General features: G+C 46.4%; 1 pseudogene; it reads left to right on the top strand.

The window, feature by feature from the left end:
* The first annotated feature begins 1,358 nt into the window (after positions 1–1,358).
* Positions 1,359–4,155, top strand: LOC123134832 (F-box/LRR-repeat protein 14-like; annotated as a pseudogene).
* Positions 4,156–16,589: the final 12,434 nt, after the last annotated feature.

Raw genomic sequence — 16,589 nt, 5'->3', positions numbered from 1 at the left:
GCGAGGAGCTTTTGACCCGAGCCGCGGATCGCTCCCATCAAGCTCAAGCGGAGGACGCACTCATGGGCGGCTCGGTCTTGCCGGTCGTACACAAGCTGTTGGATGGCTCGGCGGGAGTGGCTTCACCGGGCATGAAGTTTTCGGCGCGCATGACGGAGGTGCTCTCGGCGCGCACGACGGCGGTGCGTTCTGGGCTAGCATGCATCAACATGACAAGCATAAATAAACCATGAACACTTACCTGAGTACCCCGAGTCGCATCACCAACGACGAGCTCTGCGTGCGCTGGCACCTCCAAGCCGAGCTTCGTCTGGGTCTCCGCGTCAGGATCGACCTCGACGCCATGCTCGACGAGCGCCCCATCGTCGACGCCGAGCTCTGCGTGCCCACCAACGACGAGGTCGGGCGGCGGCGCATCCAAGCCCCGCCCCGCCTGGGTCTCCGCGTTAGGATCGACCTCGACGGCGTGCTGCGCCAGCGCCACGTCGTCCACGCCTACCTCCGCCGCAGTATGGACGACGTGATGCAGCGCATCCTCTCGCCGGCGGCGGCGAAGCCCCGTTTTCTCCGTCTTCGGTCGCGGCGGCATGCTCGCAAGCTGTCGCGTGGGTGGCCGCGGCGTGCTGGTCGCGCTCGCGTCTGTTCGTGCTTCTGCGGGGTGGAGTACTAGTATTGCGGGGTGGAGTAGTATTAGTAATAGCCCATCTGCATGCAAGCTATACGCCAGCAGCTTTGAATTGATTGCGCTTTGGAAAGACGCAGCGCCTTCACTTTTTGCATGGCGCCCGAGGGAGCGGCCCTGTAAATGTGGTACGAGCGTGCGGCACCAAGGGGACCTAAAAACCCGGACGGAGGTAGTATTACTCATGTCATGAGGAAGGTGGGGGTTTTGTTGTCGACCACTCGACCTCGACGCGGAGGTTTCTCAGCCATTCCTTCCAATCTTTAGCACCGTCGTTGCCACTCAGCTCTCCCCTTTGGATCAGCGCCTCCTCTTCTGGTTCGTCAGCTCCTGCGAGGTACGGATTTGGGTCTATTACTTTCCCTTCTCGAGCAACATTGGTTGAGCCAGCCGATCGAGGCGATGCCGATTCTTCTACTTGCTTTGTTGTTTCTTAAATGTTAAATTAAGGCAACAACGAATTCACTTAGGCACACATTCCGATCACACGTACTAAGTGCGATGCTTTTTTTTCCTTGTTCATTAGAGTCGGTTTGGTTTTTTTAGACCAAAATTAATTTTGTTTAGTACGAGATTCAGTTAGTTGGGGTCGAATATGGGCCGCATCATCAAGTCCGGCCGAAGCCCAAGCCACCTTAGTTGCTGCTGCGTACCTAATCTGAGCCAAAAAAGAAAACAAATCCATCCGAGCTCGCCAAGCCAGCCGACGCTCTCGCCGCGAGGGTTTGCCGTCGACCTCGCCGCTCAATCCGCCCCCCTTGCTCACCGCCGTTCCCGCCCAGCTTTCCCCGTTCCGGCTGGCGCCGCCGTTCCTGGTTCGTCGGCTCCTCCGAGGTACGGATATGGGTCCAGTCCCTCCCCTGCTCGAGCAACATTGGTTGAGCCAGCCGAGGCGATGCCGGTTATTCCACCTGAGCTCTGTTCATCCCGTGCCGCGATGTCTGCGTGCGATCCGTTCTTCCACCGCGTACTTGGCTCTGCCGATGCAGTTAGCCCACCGCGTATGGGCTAACTTCATCTGATTGGTTCAGATAACCCTTTTTTAGTATAATTAAAACCTTTTTTTCAGTATATCTGTGAAATTCTAGAGGAAATAACCCTTTTTTTCAGTATAATTAAAACCTGCCCTGGAGTGTCTAGAAATCGCTATGGTTCGATCCTTCCAGACATGTGTTCAGTTCAGCAGGTGGATGTTTGATTATCTCGTGGACTTGCTCTTCTAATTGGTGTGTTTTTACTTTTTAGACTATCCCCTTCCCCCACCCCCCACCCAGCAGCAATTTCACACGTTAGGTCGTTTGATTAATTTTTCCTTGTAGTATCTTTTGTTCCATGATTTGGATGCAAATATTAGCCTGCAGTTGGTTACCATTCACTGTCAAGATAAGCGCATGAATCTTTCAAACTACTCCCTCGGTTCCTAAATGTAAGTCTTTTTAGAGATTTCACTATGGACTACATACGGAGCAAAATGAGTGAATCTACATTCTATAATATGTCTATATACATTCGTATGTAGTTTGTAGTGAAATATCTAAAAAGACTTACATTTAGGAACGGAGGGAGTAGTATTGAAAGTTCAATTTTTCACTGATGTTTCCTTTTACAGTAGCTCTTACAGCTGTCATTTGGTTATCTTGCTGTGTTCCATTCTCATAATGAATCTTTACTTCAGCGCCTGCCGAACCTTGAGGCTGCCCAAGTTGTGCAGCTGAGATACTCAATGGAGGATCTCCCAGAGCCACTGCTTGCAGAGATCGTCAAGAGGATTACCAAGACAAGTGATCTTAATTCTCTTTCCCTCGTGTCGAAGCAGCTCTGTACCGTTGAGGCGGAGCACAGGGATGCTATCCGCGTTGGCTGTGGACTCGACCCTTCTACAGAAGCCATGGTATCGCTGTTCTCCCGGTTCCTCAATTTGGCAAAAGTAGAGATCAACTATTCTGGATGGAAGCCCAGCAACGGGGACCAGTTGAACAACCAAGGCCTCCGTGTTCTATCTTCTCACTGCCCCTTCCTGTCCGATCTTGCTTTAAGCTTCTGCTCATACATTGGTGACTCTGGTCTTGGTTATCTAGCTGATTGCAAAAAATTGAGGTCGCTCAGGCTGGACCATGCATCAGCAGTCACTTCTACTGGGATTTTCCGGGTGGCGGTTGGTTGCTGGTATCTTTCGGTTCTCCACCTTGTTGACTGTACGGCAGTAGACACCAGGGAGTGGCTGGAGTACCTTGGGAGGTATGGATCACTGGGGGAACTTGTTGTTAAGGATTGCGATGGAATCAGCCAGTATGACCTTTTAAAGTTTGGCCCAGGATGGTCGAATCTCCAAAAGTTTGAGTTCGAGATTAATGGAAATTACTGAATTACAGGGGCCAGTGATCCCTCCTTTGTGTCTGGCTACCCATACAGCTATGACATCTGCTGTGATAATTTGAAGGATCTTAGGTTGGCTCATATTATAACAGAGCCAGAAATTGGGCTTCGTTTTCTCCTGGGGAAGTGCAAAGCATTGGAGACACTTTACCTGGAGTATGTTATTGGTCTAAAAGAGAATGAGATGATTGCACTATTTCAGAGGTGCAACAACCTTAAAACAATCTCACTTCGGCTCATGCCTCTGCATTGTGAAGGTTATGAGTATAGGACGCCATTGACTGATGTTAGCCTTAAGGCTCTAGCTCTCAGTTGCCCTATGCTTCAGGCTGTTGAGCTCACCTTCACATTCTGCGAACCCGATTGGCCTACTGAAATAGGGCATTGTGGCGCTCGTCCAATCTTGTCCAATTCGTGCTCTTTTGCTAAATGGTGCCAGCATTTTGTATGACGAGGGGATGGAGGGCCTCTCATCCGCACAGTTCCTGAAGACACTTGCGCTCATGGATTGCATGTCTGTAACTGATGCTGGTATTAGTCACATTATTCAAGCTCCTTGCATGAGTAGTCTCATCCTCCGCAGATGTGAGAACGTGACAGATCGTGGAATGGCTGAGCTGGCACGTTCACAGAAGTTGGAGTCCCTGACCGTTATAGGCTGCCAGCAGATGTCTCAGGAAGGTGTGCATGGTGCTGCCAAATCAGTTCGCTACTCGGCAGAGATTGAAAGCTACGACAGTCTAAAAGGAATGAACAGGAACAGGAACAGGAAAAGACGTCGATCGCCCTGAATCCTGTCTTTGGCTATTAATTCGTGTTTATTATATATCAGCAGAAGTTTGAAACCCCAAATCTATTCAAGTAAACTGGGAGGACAGGTGCACCTGCTATTTCCTTGCGACAAGTACCAATTGGCTTCGCATGTTCTAGACAGAATTCTTGCTTATGTGATGACAGTAGCTTTGATTTGTAATATCTTTGCTTTGCTCCTATTTGTAAGGTCTGCTTCCTCTGATTGAGATCTCCGAACATTGCACAATTTTATTCTTATAGCTTCAGTGTTTGGATTTCAAAAGAATATCGATCAGGTTCTTTTGCCTGCTTGTGCAATATTTAAGGTTCAGGTGTCATTGGGCGCACTAAACCTGGAGATTCGATCTGCTAACCGTTTCTTTAGAGCAGTTTCTGCGCTAGATGGGATTTTTCATAACTCATCGACACAACACATGTGCACAATATGAAAACAAAGCAAAGGGGTTACAAACAAGGAAGAAATGCTTTCTTACACTGAACATACATGCACATGGTGATATTTTTGTGCAAAACGGCAGAGAAAACATTTATTGTATTGCATCTCAGCCTATCACTTGTGTAGTGTAAAAAAGGCGCCATCAAGCGAACACATTGAGAACTAAATAACAAGAGAAGCCAACACATGCCTAAACAAAGGCTCCATTGAAGAAAGCCACCATCAGGTAAAGACATCCAGGGTTTGAGAATTTCACAATGGTCTCGAAGTCTGAGCAGCTCAAGAGAAACTATGTGGAGTTCAGATTTTGAGTAATGATACCAGGTTCTTTCGGCGGCTTGTGCAACCCTTCAGGTTATGCATCACCGTTCAGGTCATCAGTTCTTGCTTTTTCTTAGGTTTAATCATCTTTGTAATCTGTCTGCTTCTTTAATCAGGGGCTGTGTCTCGCAAATAAATAAATCAGGGGCTGGTGTTTCCCTTGCTGTGTTTTGGACTTAATGGAATGCAGAGTTTTGAGTTTGCCTCCCAAAAAAGTTCATTAGGTGTCACTGAGCACACTGAAACTGGAGACGAAATCTGCACAGTTGGTTTCTAAACAGGGGTCGAGCTGCACAAATCAAACAAGTGTTGTGGACAGAGCTGATCGAAACAAGCAGAGCGGAACTGATCGAACCAAGGCGTTTTCTTGTTTTTCCTTTTGTTTTTTTGGGCACACTGTGAACCTACGTTACAGGAAAGAAGACGAATTCTGTGAAAAATGGCAAAAAAACAGATACAGATGGGCTCGCATTTCAGCCTCTCACGTAGTGCACAAAGTTGAACTTTACTCTCTTTTTTTAGGAAACTTTACTCTATTTTAAACAAAATTCAAACAGATATGCATTGTTTGTGCACAACGAGTCTAATTATTCAATGTTACACCGCCATCCTGCGGTCTATTTTAAACAAATTCTACCCCTTTTTTTGCGAGTATGATAATTCTATCCCTGCAAAAGACTAACCTCCGACTCCCATCGACTTCCTCTTTTTCTTCTTCCTTGATGACCTCTGTTTTTTCTCTAGGTGATTCTCACCATGTACATTGAGTTGGTGTTGAGATAAATTTTTCCGCCATACAGTTACAGTAAAAAAAGTCGATGTTACAATAATTTAAAAATATTTAGGATTTGAAAAAATGTTTGTGAATTTAAAATATGTTCACTAATTCAAAAATAGTTCACAGATTTGAATCTTTTTTGTGATTTTTAAAAATGTTTGTGGATTTTAAAAATACTTGTGATTTTGAAAAATGTTCATGGATTTGAAAAATATTTGTGATTTTGAAAAATACTCATGAATTTGAAAATGTTCATGATTCTAAAAAATACAAATTAAAAAAGAATCACAAATTCAAAAAATGTTTGGGAACTTCAAAATAGTTCGTGAATTCAAAAAATGTTTGTGATTTCGAAACACATTTGCAAATTTGAGAAAATGTTTATGAACTCAAATTGTTTGTCGTTTTGGAAAATGTTAATGTGTTTCAATAATGTTTGCAATTTTCAAAGATGTTCGCGAATTAGAGGATGGAGCGGTGACTTCCTGGAATGTATTTGAATCGGTGACTTCCTGTCTACGGAATAGGGTGGCTCCAAATTCAAGGTCGAGGACGAGCAGCGGCAGTGGCGCGCCACCGGCTCGTCATGGACGCCTCATGCCCACATTGTTGGGATCTAGAGGGACTTATTTGTAAATTTTGTTGTTTCTGGGTCTCCTTGTAAGGATGAGTCTTTAATATAAACTAGATGATACCCCATGTGTTGCTACAGGGATTGATTTTAATACTTTTTGATGAAATTTAAATGAAAATTAAATTAGATATAATATATTATATTTCTCATGCATGTCAAGAGAAATATTATTTAAATGATTTAAGTTGGGAAGTTTTGCATGTTGAGAGATCATATAAATAGCAATTCTCATGCATGACTCTCCACTCGCACACGTTGAGAGTCGTCTTGCTTGCTCTGATTTCGCCCCTTTCCCTCTTTCTCTCCAGCGGCTCTGCCGTCCGGCGTGATGATGGGATAGGTGGTTGGCCCCCCTCTGTATATAGTAGTAGTAAATCTAGTAGTCGAGAGAGTCTTGCCTTCGGGGCGTCTAGCGTTATGCCGTTCCCGAGCTCCCCATCGACGCGTCCAGGCAGCGTTCGGTGCTCGCCGGGTTCCTCCCGAGCTTACCGTCCATGGAGGACGGGAGCAGATAGGAGTGGATCTGGCAGGAGCTCTCCCTCTCCAATAAGCATGTTATCTTCCCTGATCTGGAGGGCAACCATCTGCTGCTGCTTGCTTTTTCAGGCCATCATGGGGGTGGATGAGGAGCAAGGAAGATGCAGAAATCTAAAGCCTACAGATCGAGTTCGAGCTTATCAGCAGAGGATTCCTTGGTGGAGCTACGGCGCCCTTGGCTGGCCGGCGGTCTTTATTGGTGCTCTGCTTCTTCTGGTCGAATGGCGGCCGAATCTATTCCTCCCGGCTTGCGTGCCTTATGGGAGGCAGTTTCAGCTGCAACTCGGAGGCCATGCGGAGCAGGTTATGCTTCTATGGCGATTTCGTCGCACCAAGTGGATCGTTCCCGGCGGCGGCGAGGTTCAATCTAGAAGGCGGCTGTCAAGGACCCGATCGCGTTTCTTGCTCTCAGTTTGGGGTCCTCCATGTAAAAGTCAGGGACTTACTTGTTATTTTCTTTTTCTGTTGGGTCCTGTTGTAATCTATGCTTTGATGCTTATCCAATGAAGTATGGGCCTTGGGCCCTTTCACTGTTCAAAAAAAAAATCAATTCTCATGCATATTAAAAGAAATAATTATTGGATGATGAGATGACATGTATGTATGTTGAGAGAGTTGTAAGTGCATCTAGTGCCCCTTAGTGATTTTGGTGTATTGAAAACATATGTTAAGGGACTAATGTGTTTGTGAGTGTACATAGGCCTATAAGTCTATAAGGAGTTTGATATTTACAGGGAAAGTCGACCCCTAAAAATGAATATCTTTGACTGAAGATTTTGGTATTTTTGAAGACTTTCATGAAGACTTTGAAAGTGAAGAAATTGGTGTTACCGTGAAGACTTGATATTCATGCGAGGAATATGAAGCTTGAAGACTTCGTTTTCATAGTTTTGTTTTTCTCTTTCTTGAGTCATAGGAAACACCATACTGTTAAATGGGGTCGAGGAAATACTAAGGAAAAATTTCCAAGTGATGCTCAACTCAAAATCCTACACCTACGAAACCCTTCGAGTGAAGCCTTTGGAAATCTCATACAGTTCAGTCAATTTCTTCAGTGACAGAGACGAAGTTCTTCTGGTCGCTGAGGAATTTGTTCTGACTGAGGAGTTAGGAATTTGCCAGTGCGGATTGCCTACACAGTGAGAAACATGATAGCCCTGAGGAATTTGATAGTCAAATTTCCGACCGTTTTTGTGCTACGCGCCAACTGTCCCAAAATATCTTATCCACCTAACGGTCATATCAGACAAGGGCATTTATGTCTTATCATGTCGGGCTGCTCCCTAGGCTATAAATAGCCGCCCCCTATGTGACGCCCGGGTAATCAGGCTACAGTAATCCCGTGTTAACGATGCCACGTCACCTCGATTATTGTTGATAATCCCACATTAGATCGAAATAGGTTCAAATTCTAGAATTAAAGTTAAAACAATTAAAGTTTTCAAAAGTCAAAACTAATATGTTTGATGTGTTGAAAATATTCCCTAACTATTTGTCATGAAGAAACCATGTTTTTATATAAGTCCTATATTTTTAAAATGAGCTAAAACAGTAGAGAAAATAAAGAAAAAGGGAAAACAATAAAAACAGAAAACAAAACTACAAAAAAAAGAAGAGCCCCCCTGACCAACTGGGCCAAACGGCCCAGCTGGCCATCCAACCAGCCGGCCGACCCACCCCTGCCTTATCCCCACGAGGGAGGGGGGAACCCTAACCATTATCCCCACTCCCCCCCACGAACCCCACTCTCTCCCTCGTCTTCCCCCACACTCGCCTGGATCTGGATCGGGGAGGACCCCATCCCGCGCTGCCTCGTGCCCTGACGCCGGTGCCCATTCCCGCCGCCGCCCCGTAGCCTGCTCCGTCTCGCCTGCCACATGGGCACCCGCCCCCTCGACCCGAGCTGAATCAGGGGCTCGACCCCGCGGCGCCCCGAGCCTCGATGCCGCGTCATCGCCGCTCCCCGCCACCTCATCCCGATGTCGCCCCGCCGCCTCGTCCTCATCACTGCGTCGTCCTCGACCTCCTCCTCAACCGCGGCTCCTGGCGTTCCCCTGCAACGGGGGTGAGCCGCCGTCCGTCCTCCTCTTCCCCCTCTGCCCCGATGCGTCCACGACACCCCGCGCCTCACCCCGCCGTGGCCACGCGCTGGTCGCGCCCGTGTAGCGCCGACCACGTTCGACGCGCGCGCCCGCGAACTGCGTCCCTTCTCGGCGCCCTCACTGCGCCCGCGCCCAACCTCTGTCCCGCGACCGCGCGCCCGCCGGAGCTCTACCGCTCGGGCCGCCCCTGCAACCGCCTCCCTCCGTGCTCTCCAACGTCGCCGCCACTGCACGCCGTCGCCCCCGTCGATTCCGGCAGCCCCCGCACGAGCCGCGGTCAACAATCGACATGCGACATCGAGCACGTGCCGTGGGAACCGTCGCCGGGCCACATAGTGGCCGGAGTCCACTGAACGGCCGCCGCCGGCGCATTCTGCCATCACCGCCGTTAGCCACTGACGTGGCCTCATTAGCGATGCGCTAATGACCCCTATGACTCCCTGACACCGGGCCCCACCTTGCTAATTAATGTTTTTTTTGGTTAAATAAACTCTGTAAAAAAATGACTCACTGATAGCCTGGCCCCACATCACTAATTAATATATTTTTTAGAGTAACTAAACACTGTTAGTTGCCTCTGGGCCAATGACAAACAGGGCCCACACCCCTGAGAAAAAAAAACGAAATAAAAATAATTAATTAATTAATTAATTAATTAATTAATAATTAAAATAGTTAATGAATTAATTAAGTTAATTAATCATGTTTAATTAATCTAATTAAGTAGATAGTTTAATTAAACCCTAATTAGACTAATCAGTCAATGACGAATGGGACCCACAAGTCAGGTTGACCAGTCAACTCTGTTGACTGCTGATGTCAGCATGACATCATGCTGATGTCATTAAATCATTTTCGAATTAATTAAATTCCAGAAATTAATAAAATATTTAGAAAATCATATCTTTTAATCCGTAACTCGGATTAAAATATTTTCAACATGAAAGTTGCTCAGAACGAAGAGACGAATCCGGATACGCAGTCCGTTCGTCTGCCGCACACCCCTAACCTATCGAACCCGTAACTTTCCCCCTCCGGCTCCTCTGCCCGAAAACACGAAACACCGGGGATATTTTCCCGGATGTTTCCCCCCTTAACCGGCATCACCTCATACCACGTTAGGGCCTGCCTAGCATCGTTACTTGTCTTGTCATGCATCGATATGCATCTGTTTACATGGTATTCATTGTTTCTTCCCCCCTTTTCTCTCCGGTAGACTACGAGACCGACGCTGCTGCTGCCCAGTTCGACTACGGAGTTGACGACCCCTCCTTGTCTGAGCAACCAGGCAAGCCCCCCCTTTGATCACCAGATATCGCCTACTCTTTTCTCTATACTGCTTGCATTAGAGTAGTGTAGCATGTTACTGCTTTCCGTTATTCCTATCCTGATGCATAGCCTGTCCTTGCTACTACTGTTGTTACCATTACCTGCTATCCTACTGCTTATAGGATGCTAGTGTTCCATCAGTGGCCCTACACTCTTGTCCGTCTGCCATGCTATACTACTGGGCCGTGATCACTTCGGGAGGTGATCATGGGCATATACGATATACTTTACACAGTTACATTACCTGTGATACTGTTCGGAGATGGGGGCTGAAGGGGCAGCTGGCTCCATCCCGGTAGAGGTGGGCCTGGGTTCCCGACGGCCCCCGACTGTTACTTTGTGGCGGAGCGGCAGGGCAGGTTGAGACCACCTAGGAGACAGGTGGGCCTGGCCCTGTTCGGCGTTCGCGGATACTTAACACGCTTAACGAGATCTTGGTATTTGATCTGAGTCGGCTACGAGCCTATACGCACTAACCATCTACGCGGGAGTAGTTATGGGTATCCCGACGTCGTGGTATCACCCGAAGCCTTCTTGACGTCAGCGACTGAGTGGCGCGCGCCGGGTTGGACTGCGTTAACGCAACTTCCTTTGTAATGGAGGTTGCTAGGTCTGCTCACCGGCCGCGTTCGCAACGTGCAGGTGTGCAATGGGTGATGGGCCCAGACCCCTGCGTGCATAGGATTTAGACCGGCGTGCTGACCTATCTGTTGTGACTAGGTAGGGCTACGACGTGTTGATATTCCGAGGCCGGACATGACCCAGGAAAGTGTGTCCTGCCAAAAGGGATCGAGCGTGTTGGGTTATGTGGTGCACCCCTGCAGGGAAGTTAATCTATTCGAATAGCCGTGATCTTCGGTAACAGGACGACTTGGAGTTGTACCTTGACCTTATGACAACTAGAACCGGATACTTAATAAAACACACCCTTCCAAGAGCCGGGTAGGATTATGCTATGCGATGCTACTGGAGATGCTACTTGGAGATGCTACTTGGAGATGCTACTTGGAGGACTTCAATCTACTCTCTTCTACTTGCTGCAAGTCTAAGGCTGCCAGAAGCGTAGTCTTCGATAGGACTAGCTATCCCCCTCTTATTCTGGCATTCTGCAGTTTAGTCCACCGATATGGCCTCCTTACACATATACCCATGCATATGTAGTGTAGTTCCTTGCTTGCGAGTACTTTGGATGAGTACTCACGGTTGCTTTCTCCCCACTTTTTTCCCCTTTTCTTTCTTTCTGGTTGTCGCAACCAGATGCTGGAGTCCAGGAGCCAGACGCCACCGTCAACGACGACTCCTACTACACCGGAGGTGCCTACTACTACGTGCAGCCCGCTGACGACGACCAGGAGTAGTTAGGAGGATCCCAGGCAGGAGGCCTGCGCCTCTTTCGATCTGTATCCCAGTTTGTGCTAGCCTTCTTAAGGCAAACTTGTTTAACTTATGTCTGTACTCAGATATTGTTGCTTCCGCTGACTCGTCTATGATCGAGCACTTGTATTCGAGCCCTCGAGGCCCCTGGCTTGTATTATGATGCTTGTATGACTTATTTATGTTTTAGAGTTGTGTTGTGATATCCTCCCGTGAGTCCCTGATCTTGATCGTACACATTTGCGTGCATGATTAGTGTACGATTAAATCGGGGGCGTCACAAGTTGGTATCAGAGCCAACTGCCTGTAGGAATCCCCCTTCCAACTCCTTGGCCGAAGTCGAGTCTAGACATTGCAAAACTTTTACTAACATGACTGTGTGTCTTACGGGCACACGTCGCCATTGGGTGGTAGTAGGATCTTTTACTCCTCGACCTTTACTCTGGGACTCTGATCTCTCCTCTATTCGGGTTAAATGAAGTTTACTAAATCTAACAATAGGGTCTCGTTATCACTTTCACCCGGAGAGCCCCTTGTTACTGATGATCGTCTGCTGCACCAGAAGACCCTGAAGATACTCTCCGCTGTTAACCCGAGAACTTGTGTTCATCGCGTTTGCAATTCCCCTTACACCGCAAACCCTTATGGATAACTACTTGCAGTTGTTATTCTTACATTCATCCCCAGTTGGTCTTGTTATTACAAGATAACCTGAAAACTCATCGTTGTTTCGATAATCCTTTGAGCTTACTGCCTTGCTGTTCTTTGTCACCTGAATACCCCTACGGTTAATTATTGCAATTATTGAGTATCCTCTCATCCCCAGTTGTTCATGAGTTTCACAAAAGTCTTCAAAATACTATTCGATCTTCCGAAAATCCTGAGCATCCTATTGCTCTTGAAATTCTTGATTGCTTGCATTATGGTTAATCCCATAAGTCTAGTAATCTTGTTGACATCCATTGTCATTGTCATTTTGAGTTTGTTATTTCGATTTGTTGCGAATGCTCGCAATCCTCAAACAGATCCTAGAATTCATCCTTCCGGCTCAGACGTTGTTTTAATCATGAACTGGTTCTCGCCAATTAAATTGTCGTCGATTGTGCCCCTAAGTCTATTGAATTTACCCATCCTTGATCAGAGCGTCTGCTTCTGATCCTTCGCTTTGTAAATCATAATTCCTTAGCAATTGAGCTCTAAGTTATTCAGTTGTTTCTATAATCCAATTTCTTGCATTGTTACTTCCTCTGATTGTGTGCCGATGCTCACATCAGCTCTGTTATGGACCGACAGATCCTTTAATGGATTTTATCCGACATTTTCCTTTATATTCAATAACCTTGTGAGCCTTCCCTTGGATACATAATGCCTTTGGTAAATTGTATCATCTACTTTCTCAACCTTGCTCTACTTTCGAGCTTGTGTTATTTACTCTTAAAACTTGTGGTATATGTTTCTAAGAAGCCCCTATGGGTTGAACCTATACCTTCATTAAAAACCATATGAACCGGAAGGTTTTGACAAGTCAACCTTTCTAGTGTTTAGCAGATAATTTTCTACCATACAACTTCTTTGAGAACGAGAAGTGTGGAAGGTTATGCATTATGAAAGTGGGAGTCGACCTTGAACTTTGTGTTCATGCCCATGGACACGATGTAGATCTTATCATTAAAGCTTCTCTTAAATTAATTATTCCTTTGGTATAAGTTCATTTTATATCTGGGATCTGGCCTTTTGCAATCATGGTTCCGACCATGTTCTCCTTTAAATACCATTTTTTGTGCAAGTTTAAGCACTTGTCTTCTGTGGAGTAATACCCCAGTCCAACCTCTACTTTGATTTGCCATCGAGTATTACCCCCCCTGGTATCTCAAGATTATCACGGAACTGCATAACTTCTTATGAGTTTTTCATCAAGTGCTACATTCTCATTGATTCCAATTTTTCACGGGCTCTGAGTTATTAAACACTCAAAGACACCGATAACTGACTCGAGTCCGCATCGCGATTAAACAACTCTTGGTAACCTTCATTACTTACGAGTTTGAACTCAATCACGTCATTCCTAGCCTGTTTGGCTATATCCTTGTCGTGCCGATTTTAACTGTGTTACCTGTTCCTTCTTCCCAAAGCACAATTTTTGACGATGAGCTAAGCTTACGTCGATCTTCCTCATCATATCATTTCGCTTTGGAAAGCAAGCTTGCTTTGGAGTTTGTGTCGTACCCATGGTTTCAATAACCTTTTGCTTCATCATTCCTTTGACTTGATTTCATCGCCAATTGATTACATCTTCATGAATTCTCTCGACAAATGTGTCGTGCTCATCATCAGCATTCTGAGCTCTTCCAGGATATCAATGGAATTCATGATGAGAAAGACAATCCTTGCCCTCGATGAATTGTGTTGTCATAGACCACTTTATTGCCTTCCCTCAAACACAAACTTGTTCGTGTTCTATGATATACCTTGAGATTCTTGCTATCCAGTATTTGTTCTCCTTTACCTTGGAGTATTACCATCTTTTATGTCAAGAATGTTGTGAGAATTTCACCACCTCTTAAGAATTCTTGGTATAGTAATACTTCTTGCCATCTCCGCTTATTCCTGGGTCCCCGTGTTGATTTTAACCGGGATACCAACACGTGAACCGTGCTGCTTGGATTCTATACTTCTAGCAACCCTATTGCTTTGAAGTGAATGGGCGATAGTTTCATTCTAAGTCTTTCGATAATTGAATCACCATTCTAAACATTGATCATGCTACCTAAGCCCATATTATGGGTGCATCTTTCAACCAATGTTTACTTGTGTAGGTTTTCCTCGAGCATACATCATTATACCTTTTGATCTGGCAAATGGTATCTCCTTGTTTACATAATTGTGGAAATCCATCCGTTTGGAATTCTCGATGAATTGTCGTTGAGCCCATCAGCCACCTCGTCATCCCCTCCTTGGTTTAATAGTGAACTATTGTTTAAGGAACCCGCTCCCATAGTTCATTTCCCGAGAATCTTGCAATGTCATTTCGCCGATTCGTGTCGCGCCTTTTCTTCTCGGACATCCCGAGTCTGAGGTATCATGACACCAATCGGATCTGAATCTCGGTCGTATATGATGGTTGGGACAACTTTCCACGAGATATGATGTTGGTCCTTTGATGATCCGGTAATATGATGTCATGCCTAGCACCCCCCTGCCTGGAGGACCTATCATTATATTTCTTTTGCAAGGATAACCATTCTTCCTGGAGAAAACTGTAAGACTTAATTTTATAAGTTGCTCTTGATGGATCATTTGTGTATCCAAAGTCTGGCCCTTGATTGAAACACCATGTCAATGCTATCTCGAAGCATGTCTGTGGTACTCCGATTTTCAATAACAACATTTGAAGCACAATGCAAAATTCTCTTTATCAATTATCCAAACACTGTTGTATGGGTAATGTCATGAAATTTCTTCCCTCCTTTTCTAAAGGGTTTTCTACGTTATATCCTGTCATGGATATCTTGCTCTGCTTGTCCTTGGGAAGGATAACCCCCCTGAAATATGTGTTTAAACACATTTTTCATTTCCATTGTTTGATTTAACCTTTCTTGTGATCTTTATGACCTAAGCAGTAATATTCTCCTGCTTATGTAAACACCTTGTGGTACCGCTCTGTCAGTAAGACCCTGTTACTATTGTTGATGACATTCCGGTAGCCACCGATGGACGAGAACCTTGCCTATTGGCCCGCCTCGTTCAACGAGTAGGAAAATGGTTCTCTTCGTCCCTCGCCCTTGGTATCGATGTTGTTGCCGACATAACTGATATGCTACCCTCTGACACGCCTTACTATCGTGACCGTGCAAGATGTCGGCCCCCTTCCTACTTTCAACCACATGGTGGGCCCATAACCCACAGTTCCACAGGATCGAAACCTGACTCTCTTGTACACCCCTGTTCCCAAAGTTATTCCTCGCGTGTGGACTCGTATGTAATTCACGGACCACCGTCCCAAGTGATCTATTTTGGTATCATACGCAATACTTATTCTCGTTGCCCTGAACCCCTTTCACCTTCTGATTAGGCATCGAACGCTTGCCTATCCGTTTGAAACTTCTCATGGTACCTCCTTACTTTGCTCTCGATATTTTCTTAAGATTCAATTCGAGAGTAACTTCCGCCACCTTCCTCGATGTTATCGACCAGATAGTCAACCTTGTAGAGGTCTGTCCTTTTGAAGCTACCCCTTATCCTTTCCGTAAGTACGATGAAGATCCCCAAGGAAGGACGACAACTTCATCATGATGACCCGAAGCAGAGAACTGAAGACATCAATGTAATGGATCGACCTCTTCGAGAAGAGCAACCAAAGACGAGAAGATTCGTTAGGATTTCGTAACCAGACCTTTCCCCCTAGTCCCCCTCTTAAATCTCGGGACGAGATTTCTTGTAGTGGAGGAGATTTGTGACGCCCGGGTAATCAGGCTACAGTAATCCCGTGTTAACGATGCCACGTCACCTCGATTATTGTTGATAATCCCACGTTAGATCGAAATAGGTTCAAATTCTAAATTTGAATTAAAGTTAAAACAATTAAAGTTTTCAAAAGTCAAAACTAATATGTTTGATGTGTTGAAAATATTCCCTAACTATTTGTCATGAAGAAACCATGTTTTTATATAAGTCCTATATTTTTAAAATGAGCTAAAACAGTAGAGAAAATAAAGAAAAAGGGAAAACAATAAAAACAGAAAACAAAACTACAAAAAAAAAGAAGAGCCCCCCTGACCAACTGGGCCAAACGGCCCAGCTGGCCATCCAACCAGCCGGCCGACCCACCCCTGCCTTATCCCCACGAGGGGGGGAACCCTAACCATTATCCCCACTCCCCCCACGAACCCCACTCTCTCCCTCGTCTTCCCCCACACTCGCCTGGATCTGGATCGGGGAGGACCCCATCCCGCGCTGCCTCGTGCCCTGACGCCGGTGCCCATTCCCGACGCCGCCCCGTAGCCTGCTCCGTCTCGCCTGCCACATGGGCACCCGCCCCCTCGACCCGAGCTGAATCAGGGGCTCGACCCCGCGGCGCCCCGAGCCTCGATGCCGCGTCATCGCCGCTCCCCGCCACCTCATCCCGATGTCGCCCCGCCGCCTCGTTCTCATCACCGCGTCGTCCTCGACCTCCTCCTCAACCGCGGCTCCTCCGAGCCTCGCCGGCG

Source organism: Triticum aestivum, chromosome 6B (genome assembly GCF_018294505.1).
Source record: "Triticum aestivum cultivar Chinese Spring chromosome 6B, IWGSC CS RefSeq v2.1, whole genome shotgun sequence".
NCBI classification, from domain to species: Eukaryota; Viridiplantae; Streptophyta; class Magnoliopsida; order Poales; family Poaceae; genus Triticum; species Triticum aestivum.
Note: the sequence above shows the minus strand (reverse complement) of the source record. Positions and strands in the feature narration are given on the sequence as shown.